This window comes from Mobula hypostoma, chromosome 4 (assembly GCF_963921235.1).
Source record: "Mobula hypostoma chromosome 4, sMobHyp1.1, whole genome shotgun sequence".
Classification (NCBI taxonomy): Eukaryota; Metazoa; Chordata; class Chondrichthyes; order Myliobatiformes; family Myliobatidae; genus Mobula; species Mobula hypostoma.
Window position 1 is genome coordinate 71,554,033 of NC_086100.1, and position 21,261 is coordinate 71,575,293.

Here is a 21,261-nt window from a genome sequence, read left to right on the forward strand (position 1 = left end):
CCTTATTCATAAATCTTTACATTCCTATTATAGAAACATAGAAATATAGAAAATAGGTGCAGGAGTAGGCCATTCAGCCCTTCGAGCCTGCACCGCCATTTATTATGATCATGGCTGATCATCCAACTCAGAACCCCGCCCCAGCCTTCCCTCCATACCCCCTGACTCCCGTAGCCACAAGGGCCATATCTAACTCCCTCTTAAATATAGCCAATGAACTGGCCTCAACAGTTTCCTGTGGCAGAGAATTCCACAGATTCACCACTCTCTGTGTGAAGAAGTTTTTCCTAACCTCGGTCCTAAAAGGCTTCCCCTCTATCCTCAAACTGTGGCCCCTCGTTCTGGACTTCCCCAACATCGGGAACAATCTTCCTGCATCTAGCCTGTCCAATCCCTTTAGGATCTTATACGTTTCAATCAGATCCCCCCTCAATCTTCTAAATTCCAACGAGTACAAGCCCAGTTCATCCAGTCTTTCTTCATATGAAAGTCCTGCCATCCCAGGAATCAATCTGGTGAACCTTCTTTGTACTCCATCTATGGCAAGGATGTCTTTCCTCAGATTAGGGGACCAAAACTGCACACAATACTCCAGGTGTGGTCTCACCAAGGCCTTGTACAACTGCAGTAGTACCTCCCTGCTCCTGTACTCGAATCCTCTCGCTATAAATGCCAGCATACCATTCGCCTTTTTCACCGCCTGCTGTACCTGCATGCCCACTTTCAATGACTGGTGTATAATGACACCCAGGTCTCGTTGCACCTCCCCTTTTCCTAATCGGCCACCATTCAGATAATAATCTGTTTTCCTATTTTTGCCACCAAAGTGGATAACTTCACATTTATCCACATTAAATTGCATCTGCCATGAATTTGCCCACTCACCTAACCTATCCAAGTCACCCTGCATCCTCTTAGCATCCTCCTCACAGCTAACACTGTCACCCAGCTTCGTGTCATCCGCAAACTTGGAGATGCTGCATTTAATTCCCTCATCCAAGTCATTAATATATATTGTAAACAACTGGGGTCCCAGCACTGAGCCTTTCGGTACCCCACTAGTCACCGCCTGCCATTCTGAAAAGGTCCCGTTTATTCCCACTCCTTGCTTCCTGTCTGCTAACCAATTCTCCACCCACACCAATACCTTACCCTCAATACCGTCTGCTTTAAGTTTGCACACTAATCTCCTGTGTGGGACCTTGTCAAAAGCCTTTTGAAAATCCAAATATACCACATCCACTGGTTCTCCCTTATCCACTCTACTAGTTACATCCTCAAAAAATTCTATGAGATTCGTCAGACATGATTTTCCTTTCACAAATCCATGCTGACTTTGTCCGATCATTTCACCGCTTTCCAAATGTGCTGTTATCACATCCTTGATAACTGACTCCAGCAGTTTCCCCACCACCAATGTTAGGCTAACCGGTCTATAATTCCCCGGTTTCTCTCTCCCTCCTTTTTTAAAAAGTGGGGTTACATTAGCTACCCTCCAATCCTCAGGAACTAGTCCAGAATCTAACGAGTTTTGAAAAATTATCACTAATGCATCCACTATTTCTTGGGCTACTTCCTTAAGCACTCTAGGATGCAGACCATCTGGCCCTGGGGATTTATCTGCCTTCAATCCCTTCAATTTACCTATATTGTTCTGTTATTGCATCTTTCATTATAGGTCCCAGCATTTTCCTTGTTTGTCAGTCTGCCAGATTGGTATCGAGTGTGTCCCTGAGTTGATACATGTTTGACCACAGGAGCAGTGCTGTAATATACTAGGATTGCTTAAGGACATTTTCTACCAGAAAACATCATCTGCATATGATATGTTCCAGATACCTTTGCTAGGTTGAAATAATTTATACAGATGATCTCAAAGCTTCTGAGGACATCAGTGCAAATAAATTAGCTACAATTTTGTTAGAATTTTAACCTTGTGAGAAACAACTTCAACCCTTTGAAAAAGTCATGCTGCCGTACTAGAAATCTGAGGTTGACAATAAGCTTTTTAGAAAGTGAATACCCATCACACTTCTTCACCCATAGCAGTTTGGGGCTCAATCATTTTACATTGGAGAGTTTTAAATTTGTGTTTGGCCAATGCAGGGATGAAGTCTCATGAGCAACTCACTTTGCAAACCGTATCTTTTAGTAACCAACCCAGGAGTCTTTCTAACTTAAAACGGATTCTGCTTGCAATTTACATTAAGAATGGTAAACTGGTTCTTGTTCACAACAAGAAGTTGGGCAAGGGATGTTTGTTACCAGTTAAATTAACTTTGTCAGAAACAACTCTGACTCTTTGGGAAAGTCATGCTGCTGTACAAGAAAGCCTCTCATGGCCTAGCAGTCAATATCCATCACACAGTCATGCATTATTTAATAATTCTGCTCTCCAGCTCCAGGGACCTGAGCTGCATCCAGACATCAGGAGCTGTCTGCTCTGTCTGTGATGTGTGGGCTTCCCACTGTTGCTCTGGCTTCCTCCCACATCTTCACTCTGGTCAAGAACCACAGGCCGGAGTCTCCGCCTTAGATTCTGTCTGCTGCCGTTTTCTGACCGTACGCTGCCATCACGCAGGCGGTACAGGAGCCTGAAGACCCCACCCTAACCCCAACTCTAACTCTATCTCAAGTCTCGAATCTCAAGTGATAAGATCAAGAAGCACAAGAGGGATGATTTTCCCATTGCCCACACAATCACAATCGAACATTAACCCAGTTAAACAATGGCTTCTTCCACACTGCCACTGGGTCTCTGAGCTGACCTGAAGAACCCTACCTTAGACTAGATATTTTTCTTTCTCAGTCTTGACCCTCACTAAATTTTACTGATGTATCATGGAAAAGATTCTACTTGGATGCAAAGCCGCCTCGTTTGACAACTGCTCTATACATGAACACAAGAATCTGCAGAGTTGTCAACACAGCTCAGCATATCATAGAAACCAGAGTCTCCTCTGTGGACTCTGTCTACACTTCTCGCTGTCTCACTGAAGCAGGCAGAATAATCAAAGGGCCCACACAACATTTTCTTTTCTCCCCTCTTGCATCGGGCAAAACTTACAAAAGCTTGAAGGTACGTATCACCAGGCTCATGGGCAGCTTCTACCCCGCTGTTATCAGACTCTTTCATGTACCAATTTTACAAGATGGAATCTTGGCCACTCAGTCTATGTTCTTATGATCTTGCACTTTATCATTTCCTTACTCTGCACTTTCTCTATAGATTTTATAATTTATTCTGCATTGTTATTATTTTCCCTTGTTCTACATCAATTCACAGTGTAATGATTTGATCTGTATGAACAGTATTCAAGACCAGCTATTCACTGTGTCTTGGTACCTGTGACAATAAAAAAACCTTGGGATAAAACAGCCGGGTGGAAAATGCCACATTATCTGATGAATGAAGAGGAGCTTTACAAGAGAACAGCGAGCAAAAGACCAGTTTACAATGGAGCTTGTCTTCTCTCCAAATAAGAACCACAGACTGGAGCCTCCATCTTGTCTGCCTGAGGTCCAGGCAGAATGATGATTGTCTGGGGGTGTGAGCAGATCACTCAGCCAAAACACTCCTGAGTTCAGAAGGGTTGGTCGGACTGACTCCGTGTGGATCATCCACTCATGAGGGTGGAGCTCACAGAAGCTGAGGGAGCCAATTGTTGGATTGACAGACTCCAACTGATGTGGCCAGGAGTGTCACCCCATCATTCGAGCACCAATGGGAAGTATGTGTCGAGAGATAGAGAGACACAGGAGAGGAGCCCTGCATTTCCTGCAGATGTCCAGACTCTGGTCATACTGTCTGTCTGAAATCACACTGATTTAACTCGGCCCCAGGTCTGGAATTGGATAATGTTCATTGTTCATTCACTCTTTGTGCCTATGGAAATCCCAGCTGAACACATCCATGTTCATGGGCCTTGAAGCTCACTGGTCCTCAGGGTGGCCCCCACCCAGGTGGCAAAGCATTTGAAGGGCCTGAGAGCAACAGCACCGAGCCGGGAGAAGGCTGGGCTCCTGGGACTCCGGCTCATTCAGATGCTGCAACACAGGAGACCCATGGACACATTCCTGGTGAGGAAGGGGCATCATGAGGATTCAGGATTACTCTTGCTGGATGTGAATAGTCAGAGACCATAACATCACGTGCTGGGATGTCCAGCAGTAGAGGATCACACTTAGCGCCAAACCAACCCACATTGTATCCTTGTCCAGACTCACAGACTTCGGGCCTGTGACTTCCAGACCTGTAGAACCAGGTACCTCAACTTCGGGACTCACCGACTTCTGTTGTCAACCTTCAGGCCTCATCAAGACGGGAGGAGAAGATGGCAGCGTGACGCAGTGCATGCAGCTCTCCAATGAAATGATATCATTTGTTAATTAGGGGCCGTGGACAATTCTGATTTGATGGAGACAGACGTGAGAAGCAGAGGAACATCTGGAGAACTTTCTGAAATGCCTGGTTTGCTGCTGTTGTTACTGTGCGATCGAAAATCTCCAGAGGGTAGGCCCCAAAATCCCCGACTTTGCCTGCTGCTGGCAACCGAGGCTGAGGTCGAAACGTTCGGATAGAGATGGTGCTCAGTACTCGGTGTTGGAGGCCGATCAGAGCTTGAAGTTTTCAGACGACTCGGAGTCAGACTTTGGTCGGGCATGGCAGGGAGAGTTTTCTTCCTTCTCCTGTCTGCGTGAGATGTGGGACTTCCAAGAAAATTTGAACTTTTTTACTGTGCCATGGACTGTTCTTCATCAGGTTATGATATTGTTGCACTGTTGTAACTATATGTTATAGTTATGTGGTTTTGTTAGTTTTTCAGTCTTGGTCTGTCCTGTGTTTTTGTGATATCACACTAGAGGAATATTGTATCATTTCTTAATGCATGCATTACTAAATGACAATAAAAGAGGAATGCATGTCCTCATAATCTAATAATCTAATAATCTAATCTTTCAGTATTGATCCCAGGACTCAACAATGATAAGACTTGAACTCTGACTTGCAGGGCTACTGATGCCAGAACATGTTGCCCTGGGGACGGGGGTGTCATCTGATCCTGGGACTCACTGACCTAAGTGGACATATCGAACTTGATCATGACCCACGAGATTGCATGTCTACATCCTCGGTGCCTGCCAACGCAACGTCTGTCCTTGGAGATCACTGGCCTTCAACCATGGACACTGACCTGGACTCCTGTCCCAAATACCTCATTAACTGCCCCTGACCTCTAATACACCATCCCTGTCCCTAAACACTGACCTGTCTCCTAACTCCATGTGCTGTCCCCAAAACCATCCCTTCTAACTTAATCAAGTAAGTCTAAGCCAAAACCTTGATGGTCCACTTGTCCTCTCACAACATTACGGCACAGTAAATTCTTTACTTCATTCTCATTGGCTGAGCAGCAGTTTTATTAATCATGTGTCATCTTACTTACTGGACTCTCATAGGCTCAGCCATCCCACCAGCATTCTCATTCACCTGGCCACAAGAACAACCTCTCACTCACTGTCAACAAGAGTAAGAAGCTGATAATTGACTTCCAGAGGAAGAAACCAGAAGTCCATGAACCAGTTCTCATTGGGGGATTGGAGGTGGAGAGAGCCAGCTGCTTTAACATACTCAGTGTTAAAATTTCATAAAATGTGTCCTGGGACCAGCACAGAAGTGTAATTACAAAGAAAGCATGACAGCACCTCTACTTCCTTAGAAGTTTGCAAAGATTCAGGATGACATTGTAAATTTGACAAACTTCTATAGATTTGTGATGGAGAGTATATTGACCAGCTGCATCACAGTGTGGGATGGTATGGGAACACCAAGTCCTTGAATGGAAAATATACAGAAAGTAATAGATAAGGATCAGTCCATCCAAATATCCACCGTCAACCCTTTAAGTGTCATTTGCCAGTCTATCTTAGCTAATTCATGTCTCATACCTTCAAAGTTACCCTTCTTTAAATTCAGAACCTTTGTTTCTGAATTAACTATGTCACTCTCCATCTTATTAAAGAATTCCACCATATTATGGTCATTCTTACCCCAGGGACCTGTCACAACAAGATTGCTAATTAACCCTTCCTCATTGCTCAATACCCAGTCTAGAATAGCCTGCTTTCTAGTTGGTTCCTTGACATGTTGGTTCAAAAAACCATCCCGCATACATTCCAAGAAATCCTCTTCCTCAGCACCTTTACCAATTTGGTTCACCCAATCTATATGTAGATTGAAGACACCCATTATAACTGCTGTTCCTTTTTTGCACGCATTTCTAATTTCCTGTTTAATGCCATCCCCAACCTCACTACTACTGTTAGGTGGCCTGTACACAACTCCCACCAGCATTTTCTGCTCCTCAGTGTTATCCATATCGATTCCACATCCTCCCGGCTAATGTCCTTCCTTTCTATTGCGTTAATCCCCTCTCTAACCAGCAATGCTACCCTACCTCCTTTTCTTTCATGTCTATCCCTCCTGAGTATTGAATATCCCTGAATGTTGAGCTCCCATCCTTGGTCACCCTGGAGCCATGTCTCTGTGATCCCAACTATATCATATTCATTAATAACAATCTGCACTTTTAATTCATCCACCTTGTTACGAATGCTCCTTGCATTGACACACAAAGCCTTCAGGTTTGCTTTTACAACACTCCTAGCCCTTATACAATTATGTTGAAAAGTGGCCCTTTTTGATTTTTGCCCTGGATTTTCCGGCCTGCCACTTTTACTTTTCTCCTTACTACTTTTTGCTTCTACCCTCATTTTACACCCCTCTGTTTCTCTGCACTTGTTCCCATCCCCCTGTTGTGAACCAATCTCCACTCTCCTAGTCTCTTTAATTTGATTCCCACCCCCCAATCATTCTAGTTTAAAGTCACCTCAGTAGCCCTCGCAAATCTCCCCACCAGGATATAGGTCCCCCTAGGATTCAAGTGTTACCCGTCCTTTTTGTACAGGTCACACCTGCGCCAAAAGAGGTCCCAATGATCCAAAAACTTGAATCACTGCCTCCTGCTCCAATCCCTCAGCCACGCATTTATCCTCCACCTCATTGCATTCCCACTCTCACTGTCGCGTAGCACAGGCAGTAATCCCGAGATTATTACCTTTGTAGTCCTTTTTCTCAACTCCCTTCCTAACTCCCTATATTCTCCTTTCAGGACCTCTTCCCTTTTCCTACCTATGTCATTGGTACCTATATGTACCACGACCTCTGGCTCCTCACCCTCCCACTTCAGGATATCTTGGACGCGATCAGAAATATACCGGACCCTGGCACCAGGGAGGCAAACTACCATTCGGGTCTCTGGACTGCATCTCGCAGAATCACCTATCTGACCCCTTTACTATCGAGTCCCCTATTACTACTGCCCTCCTCTGAGCCACAGGGCCGGACTCTGTGCCGGAGGCATGGCCACTGTCGCTTCCCCCAGGTAAGCTGTCCCCTCCAACAGTACTCAAACAGAAGTACTTATTGTCAAGGGGCACAGCCACAGGGGTACTCTCTAGTACCTGACCCTTCCCCTTCCCCTTCCTAACTGTGACCCACTTGAATGCCTCCTGTGGCCCCGGTGTGACCACCTGCCTGTAACTCCTCTCTATCAACTCCTCACTCTCCCTGACCAGACGAAGATCGAACTGCAGCTGCATCGAACATGGCGGTTAATTGGGTGACAGATTCATAAAGCACAGACACACATCTTTCAGCCCACAAAGTCAATGACAACAAAGACCAAATTACACTGCAACACAGTGAAAATGCTGGAGGAACACAGCAGATCAGGCAGCATCTATGGAAAGAATAAAAAGTCAATGTTTCTGGCCAAGACCATTCATCAGAACTGGAAAGGAAGGGAGAAGAAGCCAGGGTAAGAAGGCATGAGGGGTGGGGGAGCAGAATGGGTACAAGTTAGGAAGTGATGGGCGAAGCCAGTTGGGTGGAGAAGGGGGGTGAAGTAAGAAGCTGTGAGGTGATAGGTGAAAAAAGGTAAACGGTTGAGGAAGAAGGAATTTGATAGGAGAGGATAAGTGCCAGGCTGGAGATTTGTGGGGAGGGACAAATCCAAGGGAATCACAGAGAGTGGGCGGAGGTAGAGGTGAAGTTGTGTTTGGTGTATGATCCTGTGTTTGTGCTTGGTGTATGGTCCTGTGTTTCTGTTTGGTGTATGGTCCTGTGTTTGTGTTGGGTATATGGTCCTGTGTTTGTGTTTGGTGTATGGTCTTGTGTTCGTGTTTGGTGTATGGTCCTGTGTTTGTGCTGGGAATATGGTCCTGTGTTTGTGCTGGGTATATGGTCCTGTGTTTGTGTTTGGTGTATGGTCCTGTGTTTGTGTTTGGTGTATGGAAGCTGTGGAGAATGATGTGCTGGTGGTGGGTCTCATAGGATGGTAGGCGAGGGCAAGAGGGCCTGTGCCGCTGTTAAGGTGACAGGAAGGTAGGGTGAGGGCAGATGTTCAGGAAATGGAGGAGATGTGGATGATTTCTCCCGCACTGGTAATTTTGCCACTCCCCCTTCCCTCTTCTTTAATTTGCGACTCCAGTCTCCCTCTTCCTTCTTCTTCTCACATTCTCCTGGTGTCCATCCTCCTTCCGATTTTCCCATGGTTCCCTCTCCTCTCCTGTTATATTCCTTCATATTCCTTCTTCGCCAGTCCTTTACTTTTCACAGTTATCACCTCCCAGCTTCTTACATCATCCATCTCCCCCCGCCCACCCGCCTGGCTTCACCTATCACCCTCTCGCTTGTTCTCCTTCCCCTCTCCCTACCTTCTTATTCTGGGTTCTTCACCCACACTTTCCCATCCTGATGAAGGGCCTCAGCCCAAAACATCAACTGTTTATTCATTTCCATTGATGCTGCCTGACCCGAGTTTCTCCAGCATTGACTGTGTGTTTCACTGGATGTTCAGCATCTACAGAATCTCATGTGTTCCCTACTATGATAATCCCTTTTTCAGCATCTGGTTGACAAACTTCAGTAATTCAAGTGCTTGTTTTCAACATTCAGTCAATCTGATCTCCAGCAGTCAGGTGGATCAATCCTTTGTTTGATTTATTTTTTGGGGAAGAGGAGAATGTACTTCCTCCACCTCCACTGTGGCAAAGAGATTGGCAAAAATACCCGGCTCTCAAACCAAGGTCAAGGAAGTGTTTGCACGGACTAGCAGTGGATGGCCCAGGAGGTAGGAGAGAGTGCATAATACAAAGCACAGAATGACACTAAGATTGACGAGTGAAGAGCTAGTAAGCAAAGTAGATATAGAATGGGAAAACAAATTGAGCTGAGACAGAGCTGAGAAGTCACTGGTGTGGATTCACTAAGTTAAATTGTTAAGGGGTTTCCAGGAGGATTAATACAGAGGCACTTTAAAGTAAACAACTTGAATGGGTGGGGACAGGATTTCCTCTTTCTGAGTGTGCTTCCAGTAAATAGAAATTTAATCTTCATCATACTTAGAAAAACACAATCGGACCACTTCCTTTCTGATGGGATTGGTCAAACATTCACATTTCATTGCATTTGTTTGGCACAGCCTACATTTGAATGATGTGAAGGCTCTGCTGAAATCTTTCGACATATTAGTTGAGACTCAGGAACTAGAAATGGAACCAGCCAAAACCCACCATGACCTCAGTGACAGTACACTGAAATTTGTACAGAGAAATAGAATCACAGAGTCACAGAAAACTATAGCACAGAAACAGGCCCTTTGGCCCATCTAGTCTGTGCCAAGCCATTTAAGATGCCTTGCCCCATTGACCTGCACTGAAAACATAGCCCTCCATACTCAGATCATCTATGAACCTATCCAAACTTCTTTTAAATGTTGAAATCAAGCTCGCACACACCACTTGCACAGTCGGTTCGTTCCACCCTCTCAAGACCCTCTGAGTGAAGTTTACCTTCATGTTCCCCTGAAACTTTTCACCTTTCACCATTAACACGTGACCTCTAGTTGAAGTCCCACCCAACCTCAGTGGAAGATGCCTGGTTGCATTTACCCTATCTATACCGCACATAATTTTGTATAATTCTATCAAATCTCCCCTCTGTCTACTACATTCCTAAGAACAAAGTCCTAACCTATTCAATCTTTCCTTATAACTCAAGTCCTCCAGAACTGGAAACATCCTTCTAAATTTCCTCTGTACTTTTTTAACATTATATACATCTTTTCTGTACGAAGGTAACCAAAACTGCATACAATTCTCCAATCACAAACAAGAGAAAATCTGCAGATGCTGGATTAGGTTAGACCTAACCAGTGCTCCTCCACCACAACTCTCCTCCGTCTAGCGAAACTTGTCCTCACTCTAATTAATTTCTCCTTTGGGACCTCACACTTCCTTCAAACAAAAGGGGTAGCCGTGGGCACTAGCATGGGTCCCAATTATGTCTACCTGTTTGTCAGCTATGTGGAACAGTCTACGTTCGAAGCCCACACTGCTGACCAACCTGCACTTTTCATACGCCACATCGACGACTGCATTTGTGCTGCTTCCTGCACCTGTGCTGAACTTGTCGACTTCATCCACTTTGCCTCCAACTTCCACCCTGCCCTCAAGCTTACCTGGTCCATTTCCAACACCTCTCTTCCCTTTCTTGATCTCTCTGTCTCTATCTCCAGAGACAGCTTATTCACTCATGTCTCTTACAAACCTAAGGAGTCTCACAACTACCTACACTACACTTCATCCCACCCTACTACTTGTAAAAATGCCATTCCCTTTTCTCAAGTCCTCCATCTCTGCAGCATCTGCTCTCAGAATGAGGCTTTTCATTATAGAACGAAGAAGATGTCCTTGTTTTTCAAAGAAAGGGGCTTCCTTTCTTCCACCATCAATACTGCCCTCAACCGCATCTCTTTCATTTCACAACAAGTCTACTCTTACCTCATCCTCCCTCCACCTTGCCAGGGATAGGGTTCCTCATGTCCTAACCTACCACCCTACCAGCATCAACATCCAGCAAATAATTCTCTGAATCTTCTGCCACTTCCAACGGGATCCCACCACCGAGCACATCTTTCCCTCCACGCTCCCCCCCCTCACATTCTGCTTTCCACAGGGATCGCTTTCTATGCAACTTACTTGTCCTCTTGTCCCTCCCCACTGATCTCCCTCCTGGCACTTATCCTTGCAAGTGGAACAAGTGCTACACTTGGCCCTACACTTCCTCCATCACTACTATTTAAGGCTCCAAACACTCCTTCTACGTGAAGAGACACTTCACCTGTGAGTCTGTTGGGGTCATATACAGGTGTGGCCTCCTCTATATCAGTGAGACCTGATGTAGGTTGGGAGACCGCTTCGCCGAGCATCTACGCTCCGTTTGCCAGAATAAGAGGGTTTTCCCAGTGGCCTCCCATTTTAATTCCACTTCCCATTCTCATTCCCATATGTCCATCCATGGCCTCCTCCACTGTTGGGATAAGGCCACACTTAGGTTAAAGGAACAACACCTTATATTCCATTTGAGTAGCCTCCAACCTGATGGCATGAGCATCGATTTCTCAAACTTCTGGTAATGCCCCCCAACCCTCCCTTCTCCATTTCCCATCCCCTTTTTCCCTCTCTCACCTTATCTCCTTTCCCACCCATCAACTCTCTCTGGTGCTCCTCCCACCTTTTTCTTTCTTCCATAGTCTTCTGTCTCTTTTGCCAATCAACTTTCCAGCTCTTTACTTCATCCCTCCCTCTCCAGGTTTCACTTATCACCTGGTGTTTCTCTCTCCCCTCCTGCCACCTTTTAAATCTACACCTCAGCTGTTTTCCCTCCAGGCTTGCTGAAGGGTTTCGGCCCAAAATGTCGACTGTACTCTTTTCCTAGATGCTGCCTCGCTCACAATGCTCAAAATTAGGCATCACCAACGTCTTATACGACTTTAACATAACATCCCATCTCCTGTACTCAATAGCACACACAAAATGCTGGAGGATCTCAGCAGGCATCCCTGCTACCCTCCTTTACTCAATACTTTGATTTATGAAGGTCAAAGTGCCAAAAGCTTTCTTTATGACCCAGTCGATCTATGACACCACTATCAATGAATTATGGACCCCTATTCCCAAATCCCTTTGTTCTACAGAACACCTCAATGCCCTATTGTTCACTGTATAAGACTTTCCCTGGTTAATCCCGCTGAAGTGCAACACCTTGCACTTGTCTGCATTAAATTCCATCTGCAGTTTTCAATCCAATTTTCCAGCTGGTCTAGATCCAGTTCCAAGCTCTGATCATCTTCCTCATTGCTCACTACACCCGCAATCTTGGTGTCATTTCCATATTTGCTGATCCAGTTTACCACATTATCATCCAGATCATTGAGACAATGACAAACATCAATGGATCCAGCACTGATCCCTGCAGCTCACCACAAGTCACAGGCTTCAAGTCAGAGAGGCAACCATCTACGACCACGCTCTGGCTCTCCCGCAAAGCCAATGTCTAATCCAATTTACTATCTCATCTTGAATTCCGAGCTGGTTGAGTGATGTTGTAACAACAATCAGCAAGACCAAGGATTAAATTTAAATCATTCATGGCTCAGCAGTGGAAAAGGTGAGCAGTTTCAAAGCAATCAACATCTCAAAGGATCGATCCTGGAATCACCATATTGATGCAATCACGATGAAGGCATGTCAATGTCTACACATACAAAATGCTGCAGAAACTCACCATGAAATGCTGCAGGACTGATGGAGGGTCTTAGCCCGAAACATCAACTGTTTACTCTTTTCCATAGATGCTGCCTGGCGTGCTGAGTTCCTCCAGCATTTTGTGTATTGTTTTGGAATTCTGGCATCTTGTTCCTTACTAATGGTTTACAGATCAACATTTGCTTTTTAATTACCCCCAGTCAGTGAGGAAACTAAACTAAATTCCTTTTTTTTAAGTGTTATGGTTAATCTCAATTTTAGATTCAGATCAGAATGTCTACAAATTCAAACTCTACCCCAAAATAATATATATACATCTTAACTCCTTTCATGATAAATTCTCCAACATCACAACTTTTAAACAAGGTAAATCTCATTCAGTAACTTATGAAAAGTATTTGCAAAAATAATTAGTTCTTCCAGAAAATCAAATTCAGATCCTTTGAAAAAGAAATAAACTTATATATCTAACTGTATTGAATTCTCTACATCTTGAAACATTTCATTCCTGCACTGGTTCTTCGCCAGCTTGTTTCGTGGTTTTTTGGATGAAATGGTGGGTCATCAATGGAAAGTCAATTCATAATACTTACACAACAAAAAAAATCTGACCTGCATACAACAGAATTACAGTCCGTAAGTTCATATACACATTCTATTTTCAATTTCAAAATAACTTAATATCACATTGTCATTTACATGCATTTTTCAGTTACAACACTACTGAACATATTTCATACACGAATTATACACTTGGAATAGTAAAAGTGTTTTACTCACCAAAAACCACTTGGTATGATTTAACAGAATTCATTGCTGGTTACATGATAGAGATCTTGGATACTATTCTCTGCCGATATCCTCTGACGATATCTGGTCCTGTCATCAGGAGGAAGCTGGGAATGGACCCAAGTGCAGGACACAGACACTGAAGTCCAAGGGAAAGGACTAGGATACAGGGCGATGGCAAGGACATGGACAGGAAAATCAGGAACCTGGAACAGGACTGAACAAGAGAGCTAGGAGAGCGGGCTTGGACACCGAGCCAGAGATTGGACAATGACAATGTACCTGGGTCTTGCCTCTAGCTTGAACCCCTGAATTAGGCAAGGACGAGGCTTGGCAGGCAGGCAGAGTGAGGCTGCAGTCTTCAGGTTTAAGGCTAAAGATTAGAGGCAAGGCTTGGCAGGAGGCAGGAGGCTGGAGTCTTCAGGCTTGAGGCTAGGCAGGAGTCTGGTCTTCAGGCTTGAGGCTAGGCAGGAGTCTCTAGTCTTCAGGCTTGAGGCTAGGCAGGAGTCTGCAGACTTCAGGCTTGCGGATAGTCAGGAGTCCGCAGTCTTCAGGCTTGAGGCCGGACAGGAGTCTGCAGTCTTCAGGCTTGAGGCTGGACAGGAGGCTGGAGTCTACAGGCTTAAGGCTGGGCAGGAGGCTGGAGTCTTCAGGCTTCAGGCTGGGCTGCAGGCTGCAGTCTTCAGGCTTGAGGCTGGGCAGCAGGCTGGAGTCTTCAGGCTTGAGGCTGGGCAGGAGGCTGGACTCTTCAGGCTAGAGGCTGGGCAGGAGGATGGAGTCTTCAGGCTTGAGGCTGGACAGGAGGCTGGAGTCTTCAGGCTAGTGGCTCTGCAGGAGGCTGGAGACTTTAGGCTTGAGGCTGGGCAGGAGGCTGGAGTCTTCAGGCTTGAGGCTGGGCAGCAGGCTGGAGTCTTCAGCCTAGAGGTTGGGCAGGAGGCTGGAGTCTTCAGCCTAGTGGCTGGGCAGGAGGCTGGAGTCTTCAGCATAGAGGCTGGGCAGGAGGATGGAGTCTTCAGCCTAGAGGCTGGGCAGGAGGCTGGAGTCTTCAGCCTAGAGGCTGGGCAGGAGGCTGGAGTCTTCAGCCTAGAGGTTGGGCAGGAGGCTGGAGTCTTCAGCCTAGAGGCTCAGCAGCAGGCTGGAGTCTTCAGGGTTGAGGCTGGGCAGGAGGCTGGAGTCTTCAGGCTTGAGGCTGGACAGGAGGCTTGAGGCTGGACAGGAGGCTGGAGTCTTCAGGCTTGAGGCTGGGCAGGAGGCTGGAGTCTTCAGGCTAGTGGCTCTGCAGGAGGCTGGAGCCTTTAGGCTTGAGGCTGGGCAGGAGGCTGGAGTCTTCAGGCTTGAGGCTGGGCAGCAGGCTGGAGTCTTCAGCCTAGAGGTTGGGCGCAGGAGGCTGGAGTCTTCAGGGTTGAGGCTGGGCAGGAGGCTGGAGTCTTCAGGCTTGAGGCTGGACAGGAGGCTTGAGGCTGGACAGGAGGCTGGAGTCTTCAGGCTAGAGGCTGGGCAGGAGGCTGGAGTCTTCAGGCTAGAGGCTGGGCAGGAGGCTGGAGTCTTCAGGCTAGAGGCTGGGCAGGAGGCTGGAGTCTTCAGGCTTGAGGCTGGGCAGGAGGCTGGAGTCTTCAGGGTTGAGGCTGGGCAGGAGGCTGGAGTCTTCAGGCTTGAGGCTGGACAGGAGGCTGGAGTCTTCAGGCTTGAGGCTGGGCAGGAGGCTGGGGTCTTCAGGCTTGAGGCTGGGCAGGAGGCTGGAGCCTTCAGGCTACAGGCTGGGCAGGAGGCTGGAGTATTCAGGCTTGAGGATGAGCAGGAGGTGGGAGAATTCAGTCTTGAGGCTGAGCAGGAGGCTGGAGTCTTCACGCTTGAGGCTGGGCAGGAAACTGGAGTCTTCAGGCTTGAGGCTGGGCAGAGGGCTGGAGTCTTCAGTCTTGAGGCTGGGCAGGAGGCTGGGGTCTTCAGGCTTGTGGCTGGGCAGGAGGCTGAGGTCTTCAGGCTTGCGGCTGGGCAGGAGGCTGGGGTCTTCAGGCTTGAGGCCGGGCAGGAGCCTGGAGTCTTCAGGCTTGAGGCCGGCCAAGAGGCTGGAGTGTTCCGGCTAGAGGCTGGGCAGGAGGCTGGAGTCTTCCAGCTAGAGGACGGGCAGGAGTTTGGAGTCTTCTGGATAGTGTCTCTGCAGGAGGCTGGAGCCTTCAGGCTAGTGGCTCTGCAGGAGGCTGGAGCCTTTGGGTTTGAGGCTGGGCAAGAGGCTAGAGTCTTCAGGTTAGTGGCTCTGCAGGAGGCTGGAGCCTTCAGGCTTGAGGCTGGGCAGGAGGCTGGAGTCTTCAGGCTTGAGGCTGGGCAGCAGGCTGGAGTCTTCAGGCTTGAGGCTGGGCAGCAGGCTGGAGTCTTCAGGCTAGAGGGTGGGCAGGAGGCTGGAGTCTTCAGCATAGAGGCTGGGCAGGAGGATGTAGTCTTCAGCCTAGAGGCTGGACAGGATGCTAGGGTCTTCAGGCTTGAGGCCGGGCAGGAGGCTGGAGTCTTCCGGCTAGAGGCCGGGCAGGAGGCTGGAGTCTTCCGGCTAGAGGTTGGGCAGGAGGCTGGAGTCTTCAGCCTAGAGGCTCTGCAGCAGGCTGGAGTCTTCAGGCTTGAGGCTGGGCAGGAGGCTGGGGTTTTCAGGCTTGTGGCTGGGCAGGAGGCTGAGGTCTTCAGGCTAGCGGTTGGACAGGAGGCTGGGTCTTCAGGCTTGAGGCCGGCCAGGAGGCTGGAGTCTTCCGGCTAGAGGCCGGGCAGGAGGCTGGAGTCTTCCAGCTAGAGGACGGGCAGGAGGTTGGAGTCTTCCGGATAGTGGCTGGGCAGGAGGCTAGAGTCTTCAGGCTAGTGGCTCTGCAGGAGGCTGGAGCCTTCAGGCTAGTGGCTCAGCAGGAGGCTGGAGCCTTCAGGCTTGAGGCTGTGCAGGAGGCTGGAGCCTTCAGGCTAGTGGCTCTGCAGGAGGCTGGAGCCTTCAGGCTAGTGGCTCTGCAGGAGGCTGGAGCCTTCAGGTTTGAGGCTGTGCAGGATGCTGGAGACTTCAGGCCTGAGGCTGGGCAGGAGGTCTGGAGTCCTCAGGTTAGAGGCTGGGCAGGAGGCTAGAGTCTTCAGGCTAGTGGCTCTGCAGGAGTTTGGAGCCTTCAGGCTTGAGGGTGGGCAGCAGGCTGGAGTCTTCAGGCTTGAGGCTGGGCAGCAGGCTGGAGTCTTCAGGCTAGAGGCTGGGCAGAAGGCTGGAGTCTTCAGCATAGAGGCTGGGCAGGAGGATGGAGTCTTCAGCCTGGAGGCTGGGCAGGAGGATGGAGTCTTCAGCCTAGAGGCTCAGCAGCAGGCTGGAGTCTTCAGGGTTGAGGCTGGGCAGGAGGCTGGAGTCTTCAGGCTTGAGGCTGGACAGGAGGCTGGAGTCTTCAGGCTTGAGGCTGGGCAGGAGTCTGGGGTCTTCAGGCTTGTGGCTAGGCAGGAGACTGAGGTCTTCAGGCTTGCGGCTGGGCAGGAGGCTGGGGTCTTCAGGCTTGCGGCTGGGCAGGAGCCTGGAGTCTTCAGGCTTGAGGCCGGCCAGGAGGCTGAAGTCTTCCAGCTAGAGGACGGGCAGGAGGTTGGAGTCTTCCGGATAGTGGCTGGGCAGGAGGCTAGAGTCTTCAGGCTAGTGGCTCTGCAGGAGGCTGGAGCCTTCAGGCTTGAGGCTGTGCAGGATGCTGGAGACTTCAGGCTTGAGGCTGGGTAGGAGGTCTGGAGTCCTCAGGCTAGAGGCTGGGCAGGAGGCTAGAGTCTTCAAGCTAGTGGCTCTGCAGGAGGCTGGAGCCTTCAGGTTTGAGGCTGGAGTCTTCAGGCTAGAGGCTGGGCAGGAGGCTGGGCAGGAGGCCGCAGTTGTCATGGTCCGGTCCGTGAAGTCTGCATTCCTGTTCACGGTCCTGTGCATCGACCCTTGCTCCAGGTTTTCCTGCCTACCCTGTTTCTGTCTTGTTGAGCTCTAATTGAGACAGTTGATGCTCGTGGCGGCTGGCTGCTTAAATACCTTCAGAGACTAGGGTATGGCTGCTGGATTGTTCTTGTCCTTACTCCTTGTATCCCTTGCTCTGCCTTCTGTTTCTTCGCCTGAAGCCCTGCCTTGTCTTGCTGGTAACTCTCGCCTTGTCTCGCCTGCACTCTTGTCCTGGAGCCACACTGTACCTAGCTCCCTTCCGGTCCCTTGCCTCTGCCAGGCAGTCCAGCCGTTACCTGGGATTGGTTCTGTCGCTTCCTGTACCTTGCCTCCGCCCAGGTAAACCAGGCCATCTTGCCGTTACCTGGGGTTAGTTCTCTCCCTTCCTGTCCCTTACTGCCGTCGGGTGGTGATCCGCGCCCTGCCCAGGAGGAGCCTGCCAAGCCTCGTCTCAAGTCTCCTGCCTCCACCCTCACCTCACCTCAAGTTTCCTGCCTCCAGCCTCACCTCAAGTCTCCTGCCTCCAGCCTCCAGTCTTGCCTCAAGTCTCCTGCCTCCAGCCTCCAGCCTTGCCTCACCTGAAGTCTCCTGCCTCCAGCCTCAACTCAAGACTCCTGCCTCCAACCTCCCCTCACCTCAAGTCTCCAGTCTCCAGCCTCGCCTCGCCTCAGGTATCCTGCCTTCAGCCTCACCTCACCACAAGTCTCCTGCCTCCTGCCTCGCCTTGCCACGTCTCCTGCCTCCTGCCTCACCTCGCCTCAAGTCTCCAGCCTCCAGACTCCCCTCACCTCAAGTCTCCTTCCTCCAGCCTCCAGCCTCACCTCAAGTCTCCAGCCTCCAACCTCACCTCACCTCAAGTCTCCTGCCTCCAGCCTCCAGCATCGCCTCGCCTCAAGTCTCCTGCCTTCTGCCAAGCCTCGCCTCGTCTCTTGCCTAGCCTCAAGCCTGAAGACTCCAGCCTCCTGCCTAGCCTCTTGCCTGAACAATCAAGCCTCCTGCCTAGCCCCAAGCCTGAAGTCACCAGCCTCTTGCCTAGCCCCAAGCCTGAAGTCTCCAGCCTCTTGCCTAACCCCAAGCCTGAAGACTCCAGCCTCCTGCCTAGCCTGATGTCTGATGAATCCAGCCTCTAGCCTCAAGCATCTTGCCAAGCCAAGCCAAGTCTCTAGCCTCTAGCCTCTTGCCAAACCAAGCCAAGTTTCTAGCCTCTAGCCTCTTGCCAAGCCTGGGCAAGTCTCTGGCCCGTAGCCTCAAGCCCAAAGACTCCAGCCTCATCCTGCCTGCCTGACAAGTCTCGTCGTTGCCTAGTTCTAGGGTCCGAGCCAGAGGAAAGACCCAGCTTCTGGGTCCTTGTCCAGTCTCTGGCTCGGAGTCCAAGCCTGGGCTCCTAGCTGTTTTGTCCAGACCTGTTCCAGGTTCCTGGTTTTCCTGTTCATGTCCTTGTCATCGCCTTGTATCGTAGTCCTGTCACTAGAACTTCAGTGTCTGTGTCTTGCACTTGGGTCCGTTCTCAGCCACCCAAGTTATGACAGGAGTCTTCAGGCTAGAGGCTGGGCAAGAGGCTGGAGTCATCAGGATAGAGGCTGGGCAGGAGACTGGAGTCTTCAGGCTAGAGGCTGGGCAGGAGACTGGAGTCTTCAGCCTAGAGGCTGGGCAGGAGGCTGGAGTCTTCAGGCTAGAGGCTGGGCAGGAGGCTGGAGTCTTCAGGCTAGAGGCTGGGCAGGTGGCTGGAGTCATCAGGCTAGAGGCTGGGCAGGAGACTGGAGTCTTCAGGTTAGAGGCTGGGCAGGAGGCTGGAGTCTTCAGGCTAGAGGCTGGGCAGGAGGCTGGAGTCTTCAGGCCAGAGGCTGGGCAGGAGGCTGGAGTCTTAGAAACATAGAAACATAGAAAATAGGAGCAGGAGTAGGCCATTCGGCCCTTCGAGCCTGCACCATCATTTATTATGATCATGGCTGTTCATCCAACTCAGAACCCTGCACCAGCCTTCCCTCCATACCCCCTGATCCCAGTAGCCACGAGGACCATATCTAACTCCATATTAAATATAGCCAATGAACTGGCCTCAACTGTTTCCTGTGGCAGAGAATTCCACAGATTCACCACTCTCTGTGTGAAGAAGTTTTTCCTAATCTCAGTCCTAAAAGGCTTCCCCCTTATCCTCAAACTGTGACCTCTCATTCTGGACTTACCCAACATCGGGAACAATCTTCCTGCATCTAGCCTGTCCAATCCCTTTAGGATTTTATACGTTTCAATCAGATCCCCCCCTCAATCTTCTAAATTCCAACGAGTACAAGCCTAGTTCATCCAGTCTTTCTTCATATGAATGTCCTGCCATCCCAGGAATCAATCTGGTGAACCTTCTTTGTACTCCCTTTATGGCAAGGATGTCTTTCCTCAGAAGAGGGGACCAAAACTGCACACAATACTCCAGGTGTGGTCTCACCAAGGCCTTGTACAACTGCAGTAGTACCTCCCTGCTCCTGTACTCGAATCCTCTCGCTATAAATGCCAGCATACCATTCGCCTTTTTCACCGCCTGCTGTACCTGCATGCCCACTTTCAATGACTGGTGTATAATGACACCCAAGTCTCGTTGCACCTCCCCTTTTCCTAATCGGCCACCATTCAGATAATAATCTGTTTTCCTGTTTTTGCCACCAAAGTGGATAACTTCACATTTATCCACATTAAATTGCATCTGCCATGAACTTGCCCACTCACCCAACCTATCCAAGTCACCCTGCATCCTCTTAGCATCCTCCTCACAGCTAACACTGCCACCCAGCTTCGTGTCATCTGCTAACTTGGAGATGCTGCATTTAATTCCCTCATCCAAGTCATTAATATATATTGTAAACAACTGGGGTCCCAGCACTGAGCCTTGCGGTACCCCACTAGTCACCGCCTGCCATTCTTAAAAGGTCCCGTTTATTCCCACTCTTTGCTTCCTGTCTGCTAACCAATTCTCTATCCACATCAATCCCTTACCCCCAATACCGTGTGCTTTAAGTTTGCACACTAATCTCCTGTGTGGGAACTAGTCAAAAGCCTTTTGAAAATCCAAATATACCACATCCACTGGTTCTCCCCTATCCACTCTACTAGTTACATCCTCAAAAAATTCTATGAGATTCGTCAGACATGATTTTCCTTTCACAAATCCATGCTGACTTTGTCCGATGATTTCACCGCTTTCCAAATGTGCTGTTATCACATCTTTGATAACTGACTCCAGCAGTTTCCCTACCACCGACGTTAGGCTAACCGGTCTATAATTCCCTGGTTTCTCTCCTTCTCCTTTTTTAAAAAGTGGAGTTACATTAGCCACCCTCCAATCCTCAGGAACTAGTCCAGAATCTAACAAGTTTTGAAAAATTATCACTAATGCATCCACTATTTCTTGGGCTACTTCCTTAAGCACTCTGGGATGCAGACCATCTGGCCCTGGGGATTTATTTGCCTTTAATCCCTTCAATTTACCTAACACCACTTCCCTACTAACATGTATTTTGCTCAGTTCCTCCATCTCACTGTACCCTCTGTCCCCTACTATTTCTGGAAGATTATTTATGTCCTCCTTAGTGAAGACAGAACCAAAGTAATTATTCAATTGGTCTGCCATGTCCTTGCTCCCCATAATCAATTCACCTGTTTCTGTCTGTAGGGGACCTACATTTGTCTTTACCAGTCTTTTCCTTTTTACATATCTATAAAAGATTTTACAGTCAGTTTTTATGTTCCCTGCCAGTTTTCTCTCATAATCTTTTTTCCCCTTCCTAATTAAGCCCTTTGTCCTCCTCTGCTGAACTCTAAATTTCTCCCAGTCCTCAGGTGAGCCACTTTTTCTGGCTAATTTGTATGCTTCTTCTTTGGAATTGATACTATCCCTA